Raw genomic sequence first — 13,889 nt, forward strand, 5'->3', positions numbered from 1 at the left:
AAACACTCAAAAGTGAAATTTTGTTATGTTTATGCATAAGGGATAATGACTTAGGAGGGTAATTAGGTTTTCAGTTTGTCCGTATTAGATTACTAAGGTTTTTTTTTGTGCGTATTAGACCAATATGGTTGTTATTACCGTTTAGAAATAGTCATTTTACCGGTTTTAACTAGTAAAAATGACTATTTGTAAACGGTAATAACAACCATATTGGTCTAATACGCACAAAAAAAACCTTAATGACCTAATACGAACAAACTGGAAACCTAATTACCCTCCTAAGTCATTAACCCTAATTTTAAAGATATTGAGAATATATGACCATGAACAGTAAACTAGTTCATTTAGAACTCGCATCGTCCTATATAACATGCTACTCCTCTATATGGCGAAGCTCTTCATCTATATTCGTCCCTTTGGGGACATCCGATACAATTGGAACGATACAGAGAAGATTAGCATGGCCCCTGCGCAAGGATGACATGCATAAATCGAGAAATAGTCCAAAAAAAAAATTAAACCCTTCTTCGTCTTCTCTGGAACCCTAATTCCCTTTATCAAATGCTAATAGAGCTCAATTGCAATTCTTACGTTTCAGTAGTTCATCTACTGAAGTCATGATCAGACAACATGTGGATTCCATGGTCAGATTTATCTTCTTGTTGATGTCTTCAACCATTTGTGGCAAGTAAGGGTGATATTTCTTTCTATAAAGTCTCCTTTAAGTTTTTTACTTTTCCTATCATTAAGTTTCATGCTTTATAAACTTCCATTTATGTGTTGTATATAGTCTGTATGTGTTTGTTTATGTGCTAATTTTTTATTCATTTTGCAACTTCAGTTTCTTAGTTCATGTTGTGGTTTTGTTTTTTAAAAATAATTGATAATATGCATCCTTTGCAAGCCCCTGTTGTGTCACACCCCCAAACCAAGGATGGCGGAAACGTCCGGGGGTGGAGGACTTCATGTAGAGTATCACAACAATGAGTATAATAGTGCTCAAAGTAAATACAACCAACACGAATATAATTGAAAACGTTACATCAAAGCACATGTTTACATGATTCACATCAATTACATTATGATACAAAATGAATTGTTTGACGATTTATCGTCCCATCCTCAAAACGTTGTTGATTTCCTGTTTTCACTGAATTCCTGAGAATACAAGTAGTTTTGAAAAGTGTCAACACAAAGGTTGGTGAGTTCATAAGAGATTTCGTTAGAAAAGTAAATCGTTTTCCTTGTAAAAGCGTTAGAGTATGTATCCAGAAAATCCGATATTTTCTTTAAAATCTGTGTAATGCAGTCATATGACTGAAGACCAAAATGTATAAGTAACCTTTCTTATTAGTAGAAAATGTTATGTATTTAAATGGACATGGACGCTTTTGAATTAAATGAAATTTCTGTACGTTCTCATGTTTGTTAATACATTATATATATGTAGTCCTAAATTAGAGGACCGAGTAATAACAGGTATTGACCATACTTAAAAGTATAAATGTGGTTTCAAATGATGTGTAGTCGTAACTACCAAAACCAAAAGTGTACAGTAATTATCTGTACTCATAGAGATAAAAAGTGATTTTAAATCAACATAAAACTCATTTAGGTTTTAAAAATAAAATCCCGTAAACTTATGGATTGTTATATCCCTATGTGAGTCGCTATAATCATACTATCACTATGTGAACCTGCCACGACGTTCTCAGGCGTCGCGAAAATTAAAATGACATTTGTCACCCGTAGACCTGCAGGTCCAACTGTAGCTAGCAGCAAGGTGTGGGGTGTCAAACCCAATATAGATCTATATACAAGTATCATGTTCTCCCTCAAGGAGATTTTGATTATAACTACTAGGAATTATATCCCGCACTCGGACGTACGGGGAGAGAGAGAGAGAGAGAGAGAGAGAGAGAGAGTCTCACAATATAGGATAACAAGTTTACGTGAAATGTGTGTGAATATAAATCTTTCTTGTATGAATGTACCCTTTTTGTATGAGTGTGTTGAGTGATGTATCATAAACTATACCTATTATAGTTTATCTAAAATGTATGTAATATGTATGAACTCTTTTATGGAAATGTATTAGTGTTATGAATTTATCAAACTATAGGTTAACAAGTTTACGTGAAATGTGTGTGAATATAAATCTTTCTTGTATGAATGTACCCTTTTTGTACGAGTGTGTTGAGTGATGTATCATAAACTATACCTATTATAGTTTATCTAAAATGTATGTAATATGTATGAACTCTTTTATGAAAATGTATTAGTGTTATGAATTTACTAAACTATACTTTTTATAGTTTAATATACGTGTTCTAAAATGAATGAATAATATTTATTATGAATGACTTAGTTTCAGTTCATGATGATAAACTAACAACGAAACACATTCAATGATTAGAACTTATGATTATACACTTTGCTCAACATAATACAAAGTGTTATGATATTTACATGCTGTTGGCTAACTTTAGCCATTCTGCACTGTTTTGGAAAAATCATAAAAAAATCATACGAAGTCAAAAACTAGATCCGTCAATTCTGAGAGTTCAAAAAATGTGTCTAGTTTACTGATAATTTTTATCACGATTTTTAACGACCTCCAACTTGAGTGAAAAAGTCCATAATCACAGACTGGTCCGGATTGTTGTTTGAAATGATAGGCAGTTTTGTAAAAATCACCATAAATTGTAGAAAAATCGTATGGAGATGTGCAAGTAGTCATTTTAAAGCTAAAAACTTGAACTATTTGCACCTTGTACAGTTTTGAAAACAAAAATGTTGAAGATGCCCAAAACAGTCCGTGAATGGAGTTGAACTTTTCTGATGAAGGCTGTTAGAAAAATTTAGTTATGTTCTTGGTGTTTTAACTTGTATTCCCCCCCCCCCCCTGAAAACTAGAGAAAACATGAAAATGTAGGGGTATGAACTCACCTTGAGTGATTTCAGTAGATAAGTGTTGAAGAAGAGAAGTGTTCAACCCAAGAACACTTGAAGAATCACTTGAAGATTCGAAGCTGTAACACAAATATAATGGAGTTTGTGTAAGATATCCATGATTTGAGTGGAAATAAGTGAGATAATAATAAAGAGAATGGATTATGCTTACCAAATGTGGAGGAAAAACTCAAGATCAGCCCGTGAATCTCGAATTTCTAGAGAGAGAAAGTGAGAGAGGAAAGAGTTTGATCTTCTTGTGAAATGAGAGCAAATGAGAGAAGTGAGGAGAGAGGATGAATATTCAGCTCTCAAAAATATGGGAAAGAGTGATAATTGAGTGGAAATGACATTGATGTGACCTAGGTAAGGTGGGGAGGTGTGGCTGGTCATAGAGTGGGTGTGGGAGTGGTTGCTTGTGTCATAAGGTAAAGCAAAGTCAACACTCCACCTCTTTGTACTTTACCCACTTGCTTTTATTATTTAAATAAAGATTTTTATGAAAATATGATTAAATTGTGAATATTTAGGGTTTATTATGTTAAAATATGATTTTGGGTGAAAATCCCGCGTTAAAATAATTAAAAACGGGCCTTAAAAGTAAAACTACGCGAAAACCGGGAGAAATTGAGTTCCCAGCGAGACCTCTCGGTCCTAGGCCGAAGTTCGGTCCCTAGGCCGAGACTCGGTCCACGCTGAGGATTGTAGCCGGAAATGAACAGAGGGAAACGAAGGGCGAGGAAGCGAGAGGCGAAGGCGAGGGTTCGGTCCGGAGTGAAAGGCGAGAAGTCAGACCCGAAATGGACCGAATGAACAGTAGTGAACAATACTCTCGGGTTCGGTTCCTCCTGGGCTCGGGATCGGTTCCACCTGCTCTCGGGTTCGGTTCCTCCTGGGCTCGGGTTCGGTCCCACCTGCTCTCGGGTTCGGTTCCTCCTGGGCTCGGGTTCGGTCCTCTTGCTCTCGGTCCCTAAGAGGACCTTCGGGTCCTAAGAAGCTTCGCCTCTTATAAGAGGGTTTCGGTTCCTAAGGTCAATTTTTCTCGTTTTTACCCCGTTTTAAGCCGGTTTTGACCCGGTTAAGGGTCGGAATGACCCGAATGATTCTAAAAAGTTACGGGAAGCTTTTGAGAGAGATTTGGGAGAGATTTCACATACTTGGAGAGATTTGGGAGAGATTTAACATTCTTGGAGAGATTTCTCATAAAAAGAGATATTTGAGAGAGGTTTCACATACTTGGAGAGATTTGGGAGAGATTTCTCATACTTAGAGAGGTTTGGGAGAGATTTCACATACTTAGAGAGATTCCTCATACAAAGAGAGTTTTGGGAGAAGTTTCACATACTTAGAGAGATTTGGGAGAGATTTCACATACTTAGAGAGGTTTGGGAGAGATTTCACATACTTAGAGAGATTTCTCATACAAAGAGAGTTTTGGGAGAGGTTTCACATACTTAGAGAGATTTCAAATAGAGAGAAATGGAGTGAAAACGATTGAGAGAGGTTTCAAGTGTGGCATTTGTGAGTGTCCGGCTCCGCAATGCAAGGTCCGTAAACACTGTTAAGCCTTGTTTAAGGATCTGACACACTCCCGATGAGTATGCAACATTCTTTTATCGGTTTGGCTAGCCACATACCACAGCTTTCGGTTAACGAGATCTAGATGTTCGCACTTTTGATTTATGATCTCTCATTAGAATAGAGAGTTGTGTAGAAATTTCATAATGTAAATTCTAGTACCCAAGGGCAAATTGAGTCAAATGGTTTGACTTGTTGACTTTGTCTTGACCGAAATTTGACAGTTGTCACATCATCCCCCCGTTAGAGGGAATTTCGTCCCGAAATTTGAATTTAGGCAAGGAGTAGGCATGAATAATCAAGCCAAGAAGTGAGGATACTTCCTAATCGACTGACTCATGCGCTCCCATGTGACTCTAGGTCCTTGGTTAGTATTCCAGCGAACTTTCACTAATGGGAAGTGGCGTTGTTTTGTCCGCTTGACCGCTCGGTCCATAGTCACTATGGTTCTTCCACGAAGGTGAGGCTCTTGTGGAACTCGATCTCGTCGAGAGGAATTGTAAGAGTCTCGTCGGGTAGATACTTCCGTAAGTTCGGGACGTGTCGTGTAGAATGTACTTTACCAAGCTCATGGGAGTAGATTGAAGTAGCGAGTTATAGGGCAGATTCTCACAGAATCTCGAAAGGCATAATTATATTGGGTATTGGCTTTCCATGCTTTCCGAAGCGTACTAAGCTTTCCCAGAGTGAGTGTTTCTAGAGGAATTTGGTCGGTTATACTGGCGTTCTAAAGGTTTCTTCCTCTTGTTTCTCTTCCCGTCACGGGTTGCCCCCTTTAGGGTCAAAGTTGGGAGGGGGTCCGTATTTTACGAGAAGTTCAAGAGGAATTAAGACGGTAGGTCAGCGAGACCCAGAATTTTGGCGTATTCCTGCTAACGCCTTCGATGCTGACTGTTTCTCAACGGTTTTGATCAATTGAAAGGGCCCTTATGAATTTCCACCTTGATAATGATGTGTCTTGAGAACTGGACTCCTCAATTCCAAAACTCGTATCTAGAGAACTTCAAGTAATACTTCTCTGATCATATTGCTTCTGTGGTTTGTTGTAGCTGCTCTCCTTGGTTTCCTTCTTACTACGAGGGTAGATAAGTAAGTCGTTTGTAATGACGATGATGAATTGATCCTTAGTAACGACGATGTGTCTCGAGTGGGTTTGATCCTATCCGAGGGTATCACTACGAACTTTCAGCGTCCACATCGATATTGGAGGATTGTTCTCGGACATCCTTCTTCAATACTCATGACTGGTGATATTCAGATCTCAGGTTCAATTCCTGAGGGGTACCTCGTTCCCTACGGTTTGGTCGGCCTATACGTCTATGCGAGGCAGATAGTAAAGGTTTCTATTGGAGATGTTGTCGGGGCCTCTGAAATCGACGGAATTATAAGCAATTTGCTTTTCTATTTGACAAATAAGACCAGAGTTTTCCAGGGCGAGAAGCTTGGTTCTTCAATTTCATTGTTGAGTAGTTCGACAGGTTTGACGTGACAGCTCTTGTAGCTCTGTAGGAAGCATGTGGGTTTGGTTTACGCGACTAGGACTTTTTGAATGGTAGGACATTTACTCATCCTTCTGGGCAACCTTAGCCCGAAGCTCATGGCAAGACTCGTACCATATCTGTCCCAAGCTTCTATGCTTGAATCTTGTCTGATACATGCGTGACATTCCCGAAGGTCTCCTGTAAATACATGTGATAAGGCTTCGGGAAGTATGACACTCCTCTGGTTCCTGTTTTGGAGTTCCACAGTGAGAGATGACCCAAAGGTCCGTGCTGGATGTTTATGAGAGACGATAGTTTCGATATTCAGGGGTTAGGCGAAAGGCCGTTTTGTAGTCGTTTAATCAGGAAGACGAGGGCAATATCAATCAAAATTGGAATACGACAACACTATCTTTTTAGATAACATGAGATAAGTTGTATTCGGAGGAAGAGATCACTAGAGTGATAGAGTGTCCTATATTTCTTTTCTGTGTGTTCCGTTTTGTTTGATGTTATGATTATTGTAGATGATTCATACCACAATGTCTAGCATTGGTAGTGCATGTGTTTTCGATAGCCAGTAATGATATTTGATATCATGATTCCTGACAGGTCTCCTCACGATCGAGCAGTATATGATCGTCGTATGTAAATTGATATCGTGCTATCGTCGAGTGGGTGACCCCACTCAACCCCTAATACTAGACATGGAATCGGAGTCAGGATGGAATTATCTATTTCAAGACTTAAGTATTTTGATTTTAAATTAACCCCGATGTATGGACAAGGTCATCACAACTTACAGGTAATGCTCCTAAGGTCACATATGAATGTCTTTGGTTTGATTTGTATGAGAGAGAAAATATTTTAGCTACTTTTTAGAAGGAAGGTTACTTTAGTAAGCGTACCAAATTCATTACAAACATATAGTACTTAAACGTTTTGTCGTTGGGAACATTACAAAAGTCCTAACATGGTTCCCTTGCTGCTCCTGTTGGTGTGTTCATCACATTCCTCCTGTTCTTTCGTCGTTCTTCTCAGTTGGACATTCTCTCTTGAGGTGTCCCATTTCACCACATAGGTAGCATACTGGGCCTACCTTGGTGTAGTTGATCGAAGGGAGGTGATGGGCCGAGGCCCTACAGAAACGGACGGTATGCCCTTTCCTGTTGCAGTTTTTACAGTGCATCTCCCGGCAAGCCCCATGGTGATGAAAGCCACATTTGTTGCACTTTGGGAGTGATCCCCCATATGGTCTGGCAGGCATTTGGGTGGCAGACCCTGAGGCTAGTGTCGAGGCATGTGTCATGACTACTGTTCTAATGGTAGGGGCAGCCCTAGGTTGTTGTCTTTAAGTGTATCCTTTAGATTGGTTGCGCTCTTTCATGTCCTAAAACTTTCTCTTCTTGTTCGTAGGTTTGTGGCCTGAGGTATTTTTGTTGGTAGGTACCCATTGGTGTCCCTGATTGTTACCACAATTTGTATTGTTAGTACCGCTTCCACCCCTGCTGACGTTGTTAGTAATGAAATGCACCATGACGGCTGCCACGGCTGCCGTGACTGCAGCTTGAAAAGTAGCAGTGTCTATCTGTAGTGTTGGCGCCTTGCTAGTGGGTTTGTTGCCTCTTGGTGAAGACATAGTTCTGTTTCATGATGAAAAACGACTTTGTTAGTGGAAATGATTGTCTTAAGTGCATCCTTACAATTTATATTTACGCATATAAATTTTTGCACATTACTGTACTATTCTTAGTGTTTCTGCTAACGCTCTCGAGATGGAGTTATGGCAGTAGGTAGGAGTAGGTTTCATATGGACGTTAAGCTTTACTCCTCTTAGAATCATGTTTGTCCGAACACCTTGGCTGAGGAATTTTGATGGGATCCGGTGCATTAGTGCTGGTATGATCGCACCCATAGGTCTATGAAGAAGAAACTTCTTAACAAATGTTTAAAGGTGAGACGATAATGAGTTTTTAGAATGGCTATATGTCGCGAGTTTTCTAACTAAGTTTATCTCATATCGATTTGTATCAAAGTTCGGTTGTTTAAGGTGTTCTGAAAACAATTTATAACGAGATTCTTTGTATAATAAACTCATGTATTTTAGTAGTTCGGTATCCAAGTGAAAACTTATACTTGACCCAAGCTAAGTCCTTATCACGACCTATTGATGTATGCTTAGTTATATAATTAAGGCTAGATAGTCCTTCGAGTCTGTTAGGTACATCCTAAGCCCATCTTGTTAATATGACTCTAGAAATCATGGTTTCAGTGAAAATTTTGACCTCGATGCAGGTCTACTTCACATTTGTGCATGGGCGGGTTTTGATAGAGGATAGATTTCTCGATTAGTATGACCACTTAATTTGTTGTGTCGTGATTTTACTTACAATAGAGTAGCACCAGCGCATACTTATGAAGCTAATTTACCAGGTCTGGTGAGCGGTACGAACTCTACTTACGATGATCCATCCCTTGTGATGCCTGAGGCAAGGTCGATGTAGTTTTGTAGCTTTGCCAATCAACGCTTGGCTACAATCATCCTTTCTTTGAATGCTGTGTGTCCTACCCTTTTACTCTCTTTCCTCTTCACGAGTGGTGATAAGGTCCTGAAAAGAGAGTTGGTCTCGGGAATTGTAGTATAATTATGAGTCACCGGTACATGAGGTGGTGGGGTTTATAGTAGCGCGCAGTTTTCTGAACTCAGATTGTAGTCTTCCTGTTTTGATCCCCGATGATCGCAATCCGCCGGGTCTTTGCCAGGAGGGCTCTGTCCGTCAGTCCCCCGTGGTTGAGGTCATAGCACCCTCGTTGGTCTCCACATGGTGGTTGTTGTCATTGTTGTCGACATTCAACCCTCGATCACGATTGCCCAACGGGTCACAGGTTCGTTATAGTCGAAACAGTTCGCGGAACCCTTGCTATACATGGAGGATCGATTACCTCCGGTACCGCTTATGATTCTTCTCATAATCATTCACCATTCCTCGATTTCGGATTAGGAAAGTAAGGGTCGTCCGGTAAGTAGGATTTTTGCTATGCCGTATTTGTGAGAATAGAAGTGGAGGAGATAAGTACTATGCGTCTAACTCTATTATCACTTACTTATAGGGGTGATCCTTATTAGTTACTTTTGTAATGACATAGTGCATACTAATTACATATAACAAGATATGATAGACCTTTGAATAAGTGATCCCACTCTAGGTCCACATCCAAACAAGGAAAAGGAAGTAAAGTAATGACCACAAATTCTAAGTCTATAATTTCTAAGTTATATATAACCTTAAAGTATCCACTTAGGGACTATAGACCTATTATTAAGGATCTATTTAGTTTTCATATAAGTTATGATATTTCAAAATACTCCTATAGTATTTTAAACTCATGTTCTATTCTAATGTTCTCATTGTGGTAGTGTTGGTAAGTTTTTAGACTTGTTTCCATATCACAACTATTCTTGGGCATGTGCTAATCACTCCTCGGACCAGCATAGTTGATCAGGCTATGCCACTCCCAAGACCGACCATACATCCCCGAGCTTACCTGTGATATTCAACAATCATTACTTTTGTTTTGTTCTAGAGTGGTGCTGACCTTAATATGTATGTATGCATGTATACCTTTAATAAGAAACTATTTATTTCTAAAAGTATAGTTGTTTTGAAACTTTAAATCAGAGACTTAGTCCCAATGCATTTATAGTTTGTATATCTTATGTGGTTCGATATACTGAGTTCACTATAAACAATGCTCTGATACCAATCTGTCACACCCCCAAACCAAGGATGGCGGAAACGTCCGGGTGTGGAGGACTTCATGTAGAGTATCACAACAATGAGTATAATAGTGCTCAAAGTAAATACAACCAACACGAATATAATTGAAAACGTTACATCAAAGCACATGTTTACATGATTCACATCAATTACATTATGATACAAAATGAATTGTTTGACGATTTATCGTCCCATCCTCAAAACGTTGTTGATTTCCTGTTTTCACTGAATTCCTGAGAATACAAGTAGTTTTGAAAAGTGTCAACACAAAGGTTGGTGAGTTCATAAGAGATTTCGTTAGACAAGTAAATCGTTTTCCATGTAAAAGCATTAGAGTATGTATCCAGAAAATCCGATATTTTCTTTAAAATCTGTGTAATGCAGTCATATGACTGAAGACCAAAATGTATAAGTAACCTTTCTTATTAGTAGAAAATGTTATGTATTTAAATGGACATGGACGCTTTTGAATTAAATGAAATTTCTGTACGTTCTCATGTTTGTTAATACATTATATATATGTAGTCCTAAATTAGAGGACCGAGTAATAACAAGTATTGACCATACTTAAAAGTATAAATGTGGTTTCAAATGATGTGTAGTCGTAACTACCAAAACCAAAAGTGTACAGTAATTATCTGTACTCATAGAGATAAAAAGTGATTTTAAATCAACATAAAACTCATTTAGGTTTTAAAAATAAAATCCCGTAAACTTATGGATTGTTATATCCCTATGTGAGTCGCTATAATCATACTATGACTATGTGAACCTGCCACGACGTTCTCAGGCGTCGCGAAAATTAAAATGACATTTGTCACCCGTAGACCTGCAGGTCCCACTGTAGCTAGCAGCAAGGTGTGGGGTGTCAAACCCAATATAGATCTATATACAAGTATCACGTTCTCCCTCAAGGAGATTTTGATTATAACTACTAGGAATTATATCCCGCACTCGGACGTACGGGGGGGGGGGGGGGAGAGAGAGAGAGAGAGAGAGAGAGAGAGAGTCTCACAATATAGGATAACAAGTTTACGTGAAATGTGTGTGAATATAAATCTTTCTTGTATGAATGTACCCTTTTTGTACGAGTGTGTTGAGTGATGTATCATAAACTATACCTATTATAGTTTATCTAAAATGTATGTAATATGTATGAACTCTTTTATGGAAATGTATTAGTGTTATGAATTTATCAAACTATAGGTTAACAAGTTTACGTGAAATGTGTGTGAATATAAATCTTTCTTGTATGAATGTACCCTTTTTGTACGAGTGTGTTGAGTGATGTATCATAAACTATACCTATTATAGTTTATCTAAAATGTATGTAATATGTACGAACTCTTTTATGAAAATGTATTAGTGTTATGAATTTACTAAACTATACTTTTTATAGTTTAATATACGTGTCGAAAACTAGATCCGTAAATTCTGAGAGTTCACAAAATGTGTCTAGTTTACTCATAATTTTTATCACGATTTTTAACGACCTCCAACTTGAGTGAAAAAGTCCATAATCACAGACTGGTCCAGATTGTTGTTTGAAATGATAGGCAGTTTTGTAAAAATCACCATAAATTGTAGAAAAATCGTATGGAGATGTGCAAGTAGTCATTTTAAAGCTAAAAAATTGAACTATTTTTACCTTGTACTGTTTTGAAAACAAAAATGTTTAAGATGCCCAAAACAGTCCGTGAATGGAGTTGAACTTTTTTGATGAAGGCTGTTAGAAAAATTTAGTTATGTTCTTGGTGTTTTAAGTTGTATTCCCCCCCCCCCCTGAAAATTAGAGAAAACATGAAAATGTAGGGGTATGAACTCACCTTGAGTGATTTCAGTAGATAAGTGTTGAAGAAGAGAAGTGTTCAACCCAAGAACACTTGAAGAATCACTTGAAGATTCGAAGCTGTAACACAAATATAATGGAGTTTGTGTAAGATATCCATGATTTGAGTGGAAATAAGTGAGATAATCATAAAGAGAATGGATTATGCTTACCAAATGTGGAGGAAAAACTCAAGATCAGCCCTTGAATCTCGAATTTCTAGAGAGAGAAAGTGAGAGAGGAAAGAGTTTGATCTTCTTGTGAAATGAGAGCAAATGAGAGAAGTGAGGAGAGAGGATGAATATTCAGCTCTCAAAAACGTGGGAAAGAATGATAATTGAGTGGAAATGACATTGATGTGACCTAGGTAAGCTGGGGAGGTGTGGCTGGTCATAGAGTGGGTGTGGGAGTGGTTGCTTGTGTCATAAGGTAAAGCAAAGTCAACACTCCACCTCTTTGTACTTTACCCACTTGCTTTTATTATTTAAATAAAGATTTTTATGAAAATATGATTAAATTGTGAATATTTAGGGTTTATTATGTTAAAATATGATTTTGGGTGAAAATCCCGCGTTAAAATAATTAAAAACGGGCCTTAAACGTAAAACTACGCGAAAACCGGGAGAAATTGAGTTCCCAGCGAGACCTCTCGGTCCTAGGCCGAAGTTCGGTCCCTAGGCCGAGACTCGGTCCACGCTGAGGATTGTAGCCGGAAATGAACAGAGGGAAATGAAGGGCGAGGAAGCGAGAGGAGAAGCGAGAGGCGAAGGCGAGGGTTCGGTCCGGAGTGAAAGGCTAGAAGTCAGACCCGAAATGGACCGAATGAACAGTAGTGAACAATACTCTCGGGTTCGGTTCCTCCTGGGCTCGGGTTCGGTTCCACCTGATCTCGGGTTCGGTTCCTCCTGGGCTCGGGTTCGGTCCTCTTGCTCTCGGTCCCTAAGAGGACCTTCGGGTCCTAAGAAGCTTCGCCTCTTATAAGAGGGTTTCGGTTCCTAAGGTCCATTTTTCTCGTTTTTACTCCGTTTTAAGCCGTTTTTGACCCGGTTAAGGGTCGGAATGACCCGAATGATTCTAAAAAGTTACGGGAAGCTTTTGAGAGAGATTTGGGAGAGATTTAACATACTTGGAGAGATTTGGGAGAGATTTAACATTCTTGGAGAGATTTCTCATAAAAAGAGATATTTTAGAGAGGTTTCACATACTTGGAGAGATTTGGGAGAGATTTCTCATACTTAGAGAGGTTTGGGAGAGATTTCACATACTTAGAGAGATTTCTCATACAAAGAGAGTTTTGGGAGAAGTTTCACATACTTAGAGAGATTTGGGAGAGATTTCACATACTTAGAGAGGTTTGGGAGAGATTTCACATACTTAGAGAGATTTCTCATACAAAGAGAGTTTTGGGAGAGGTTTCACATACTTAGAGAGATTTCAAATAGAGAGATATGGAGTGAAAACGATTGAGAGAGGTTTCGAATGTGGCATTTGTGAGTGTCCGGCTCCGCAATGCAAGGTCCGTAAACACTGTTAAGCCTTGTTTAAGGATCTGACACACTCCCGATGAGTATGCAACATTCTTTTATCGGTTTGGCTAGCCACGTACCACAACTTTTGGTTAACGAGATCTAGATGTTCGCACTTTTGATTTATGATCTCTCATTAGAATAGAGAGTTGTGTAGAAATTTCATAATGTAAATTCTAGTACCCAAGGGCAAATTGAGTCAAACGGTTTGACTTGTTGACTTTAGTTGACTTTGTCTTGATCGAAATTTGACAGTTGTCACATGTTGGTTTTACATTTCCATTCGTTATCAAATGTAGACATTGATAGGAGGTATCAAAGTGAGATTGTTTGTACATATGGATGTGTTCATGTAAACGTTTAAATGACAAAAAAAGAAGTTATTGATAAAATGTTGCATATTTATGTAATGAAGATCATCAATCATATGAGTTTTTAGACTTAGAAGTTCTGGAAGGGTTGTGAGATAAGTTTAAATGGAAGCAACTATTCTCAGTCAAACAAATCAGTCACATTGATTAGTAAGCATGTTTTCTAAATAATTAGGGTTAATGACTTAGGAGGGTAATCCGGTTTCCAGTTTGTTTGTATTAGATCACTAAGGTTTTTTTGTGCGTATTAGACCAATATGGTTGTTATTACCGTTTACAAATAATCATTTTACCGGTTTTAACTGGTAAAAAGGACTATTTCTAAACGGTAATAACAACCATATTGGTCTAATACACACACAAAAAAAAACTTA

At 38.4% G+C, this 13,889-nt stretch overlaps 1 non-coding gene across 1 annotated transcript; it reads left to right on the forward strand.

The window, feature by feature from the left end:
• Positions 1 to 410: 410 nt before the first annotated feature.
• LOC145044399 (U6 spliceosomal RNA) lies at positions 411 to 513 on the forward strand. Its single transcript, XR_013681353.1, has one exon. It is a non-coding gene; the product is annotated as a U6 spliceosomal RNA (small nuclear RNA).
• The last annotated feature ends 13,376 nt before the right edge of the window (positions 514 to 13,889 follow it).

Source organism: Lactuca saligna, chromosome 4 (genome assembly GCF_052625555.1).
Source record: "Lactuca saligna cultivar CGN05327 chromosome 4, ASM5262555v1, whole genome shotgun sequence".
NCBI lineage: Eukaryota > Viridiplantae > Streptophyta > Magnoliopsida > Asterales > Asteraceae > Lactuca > Lactuca saligna.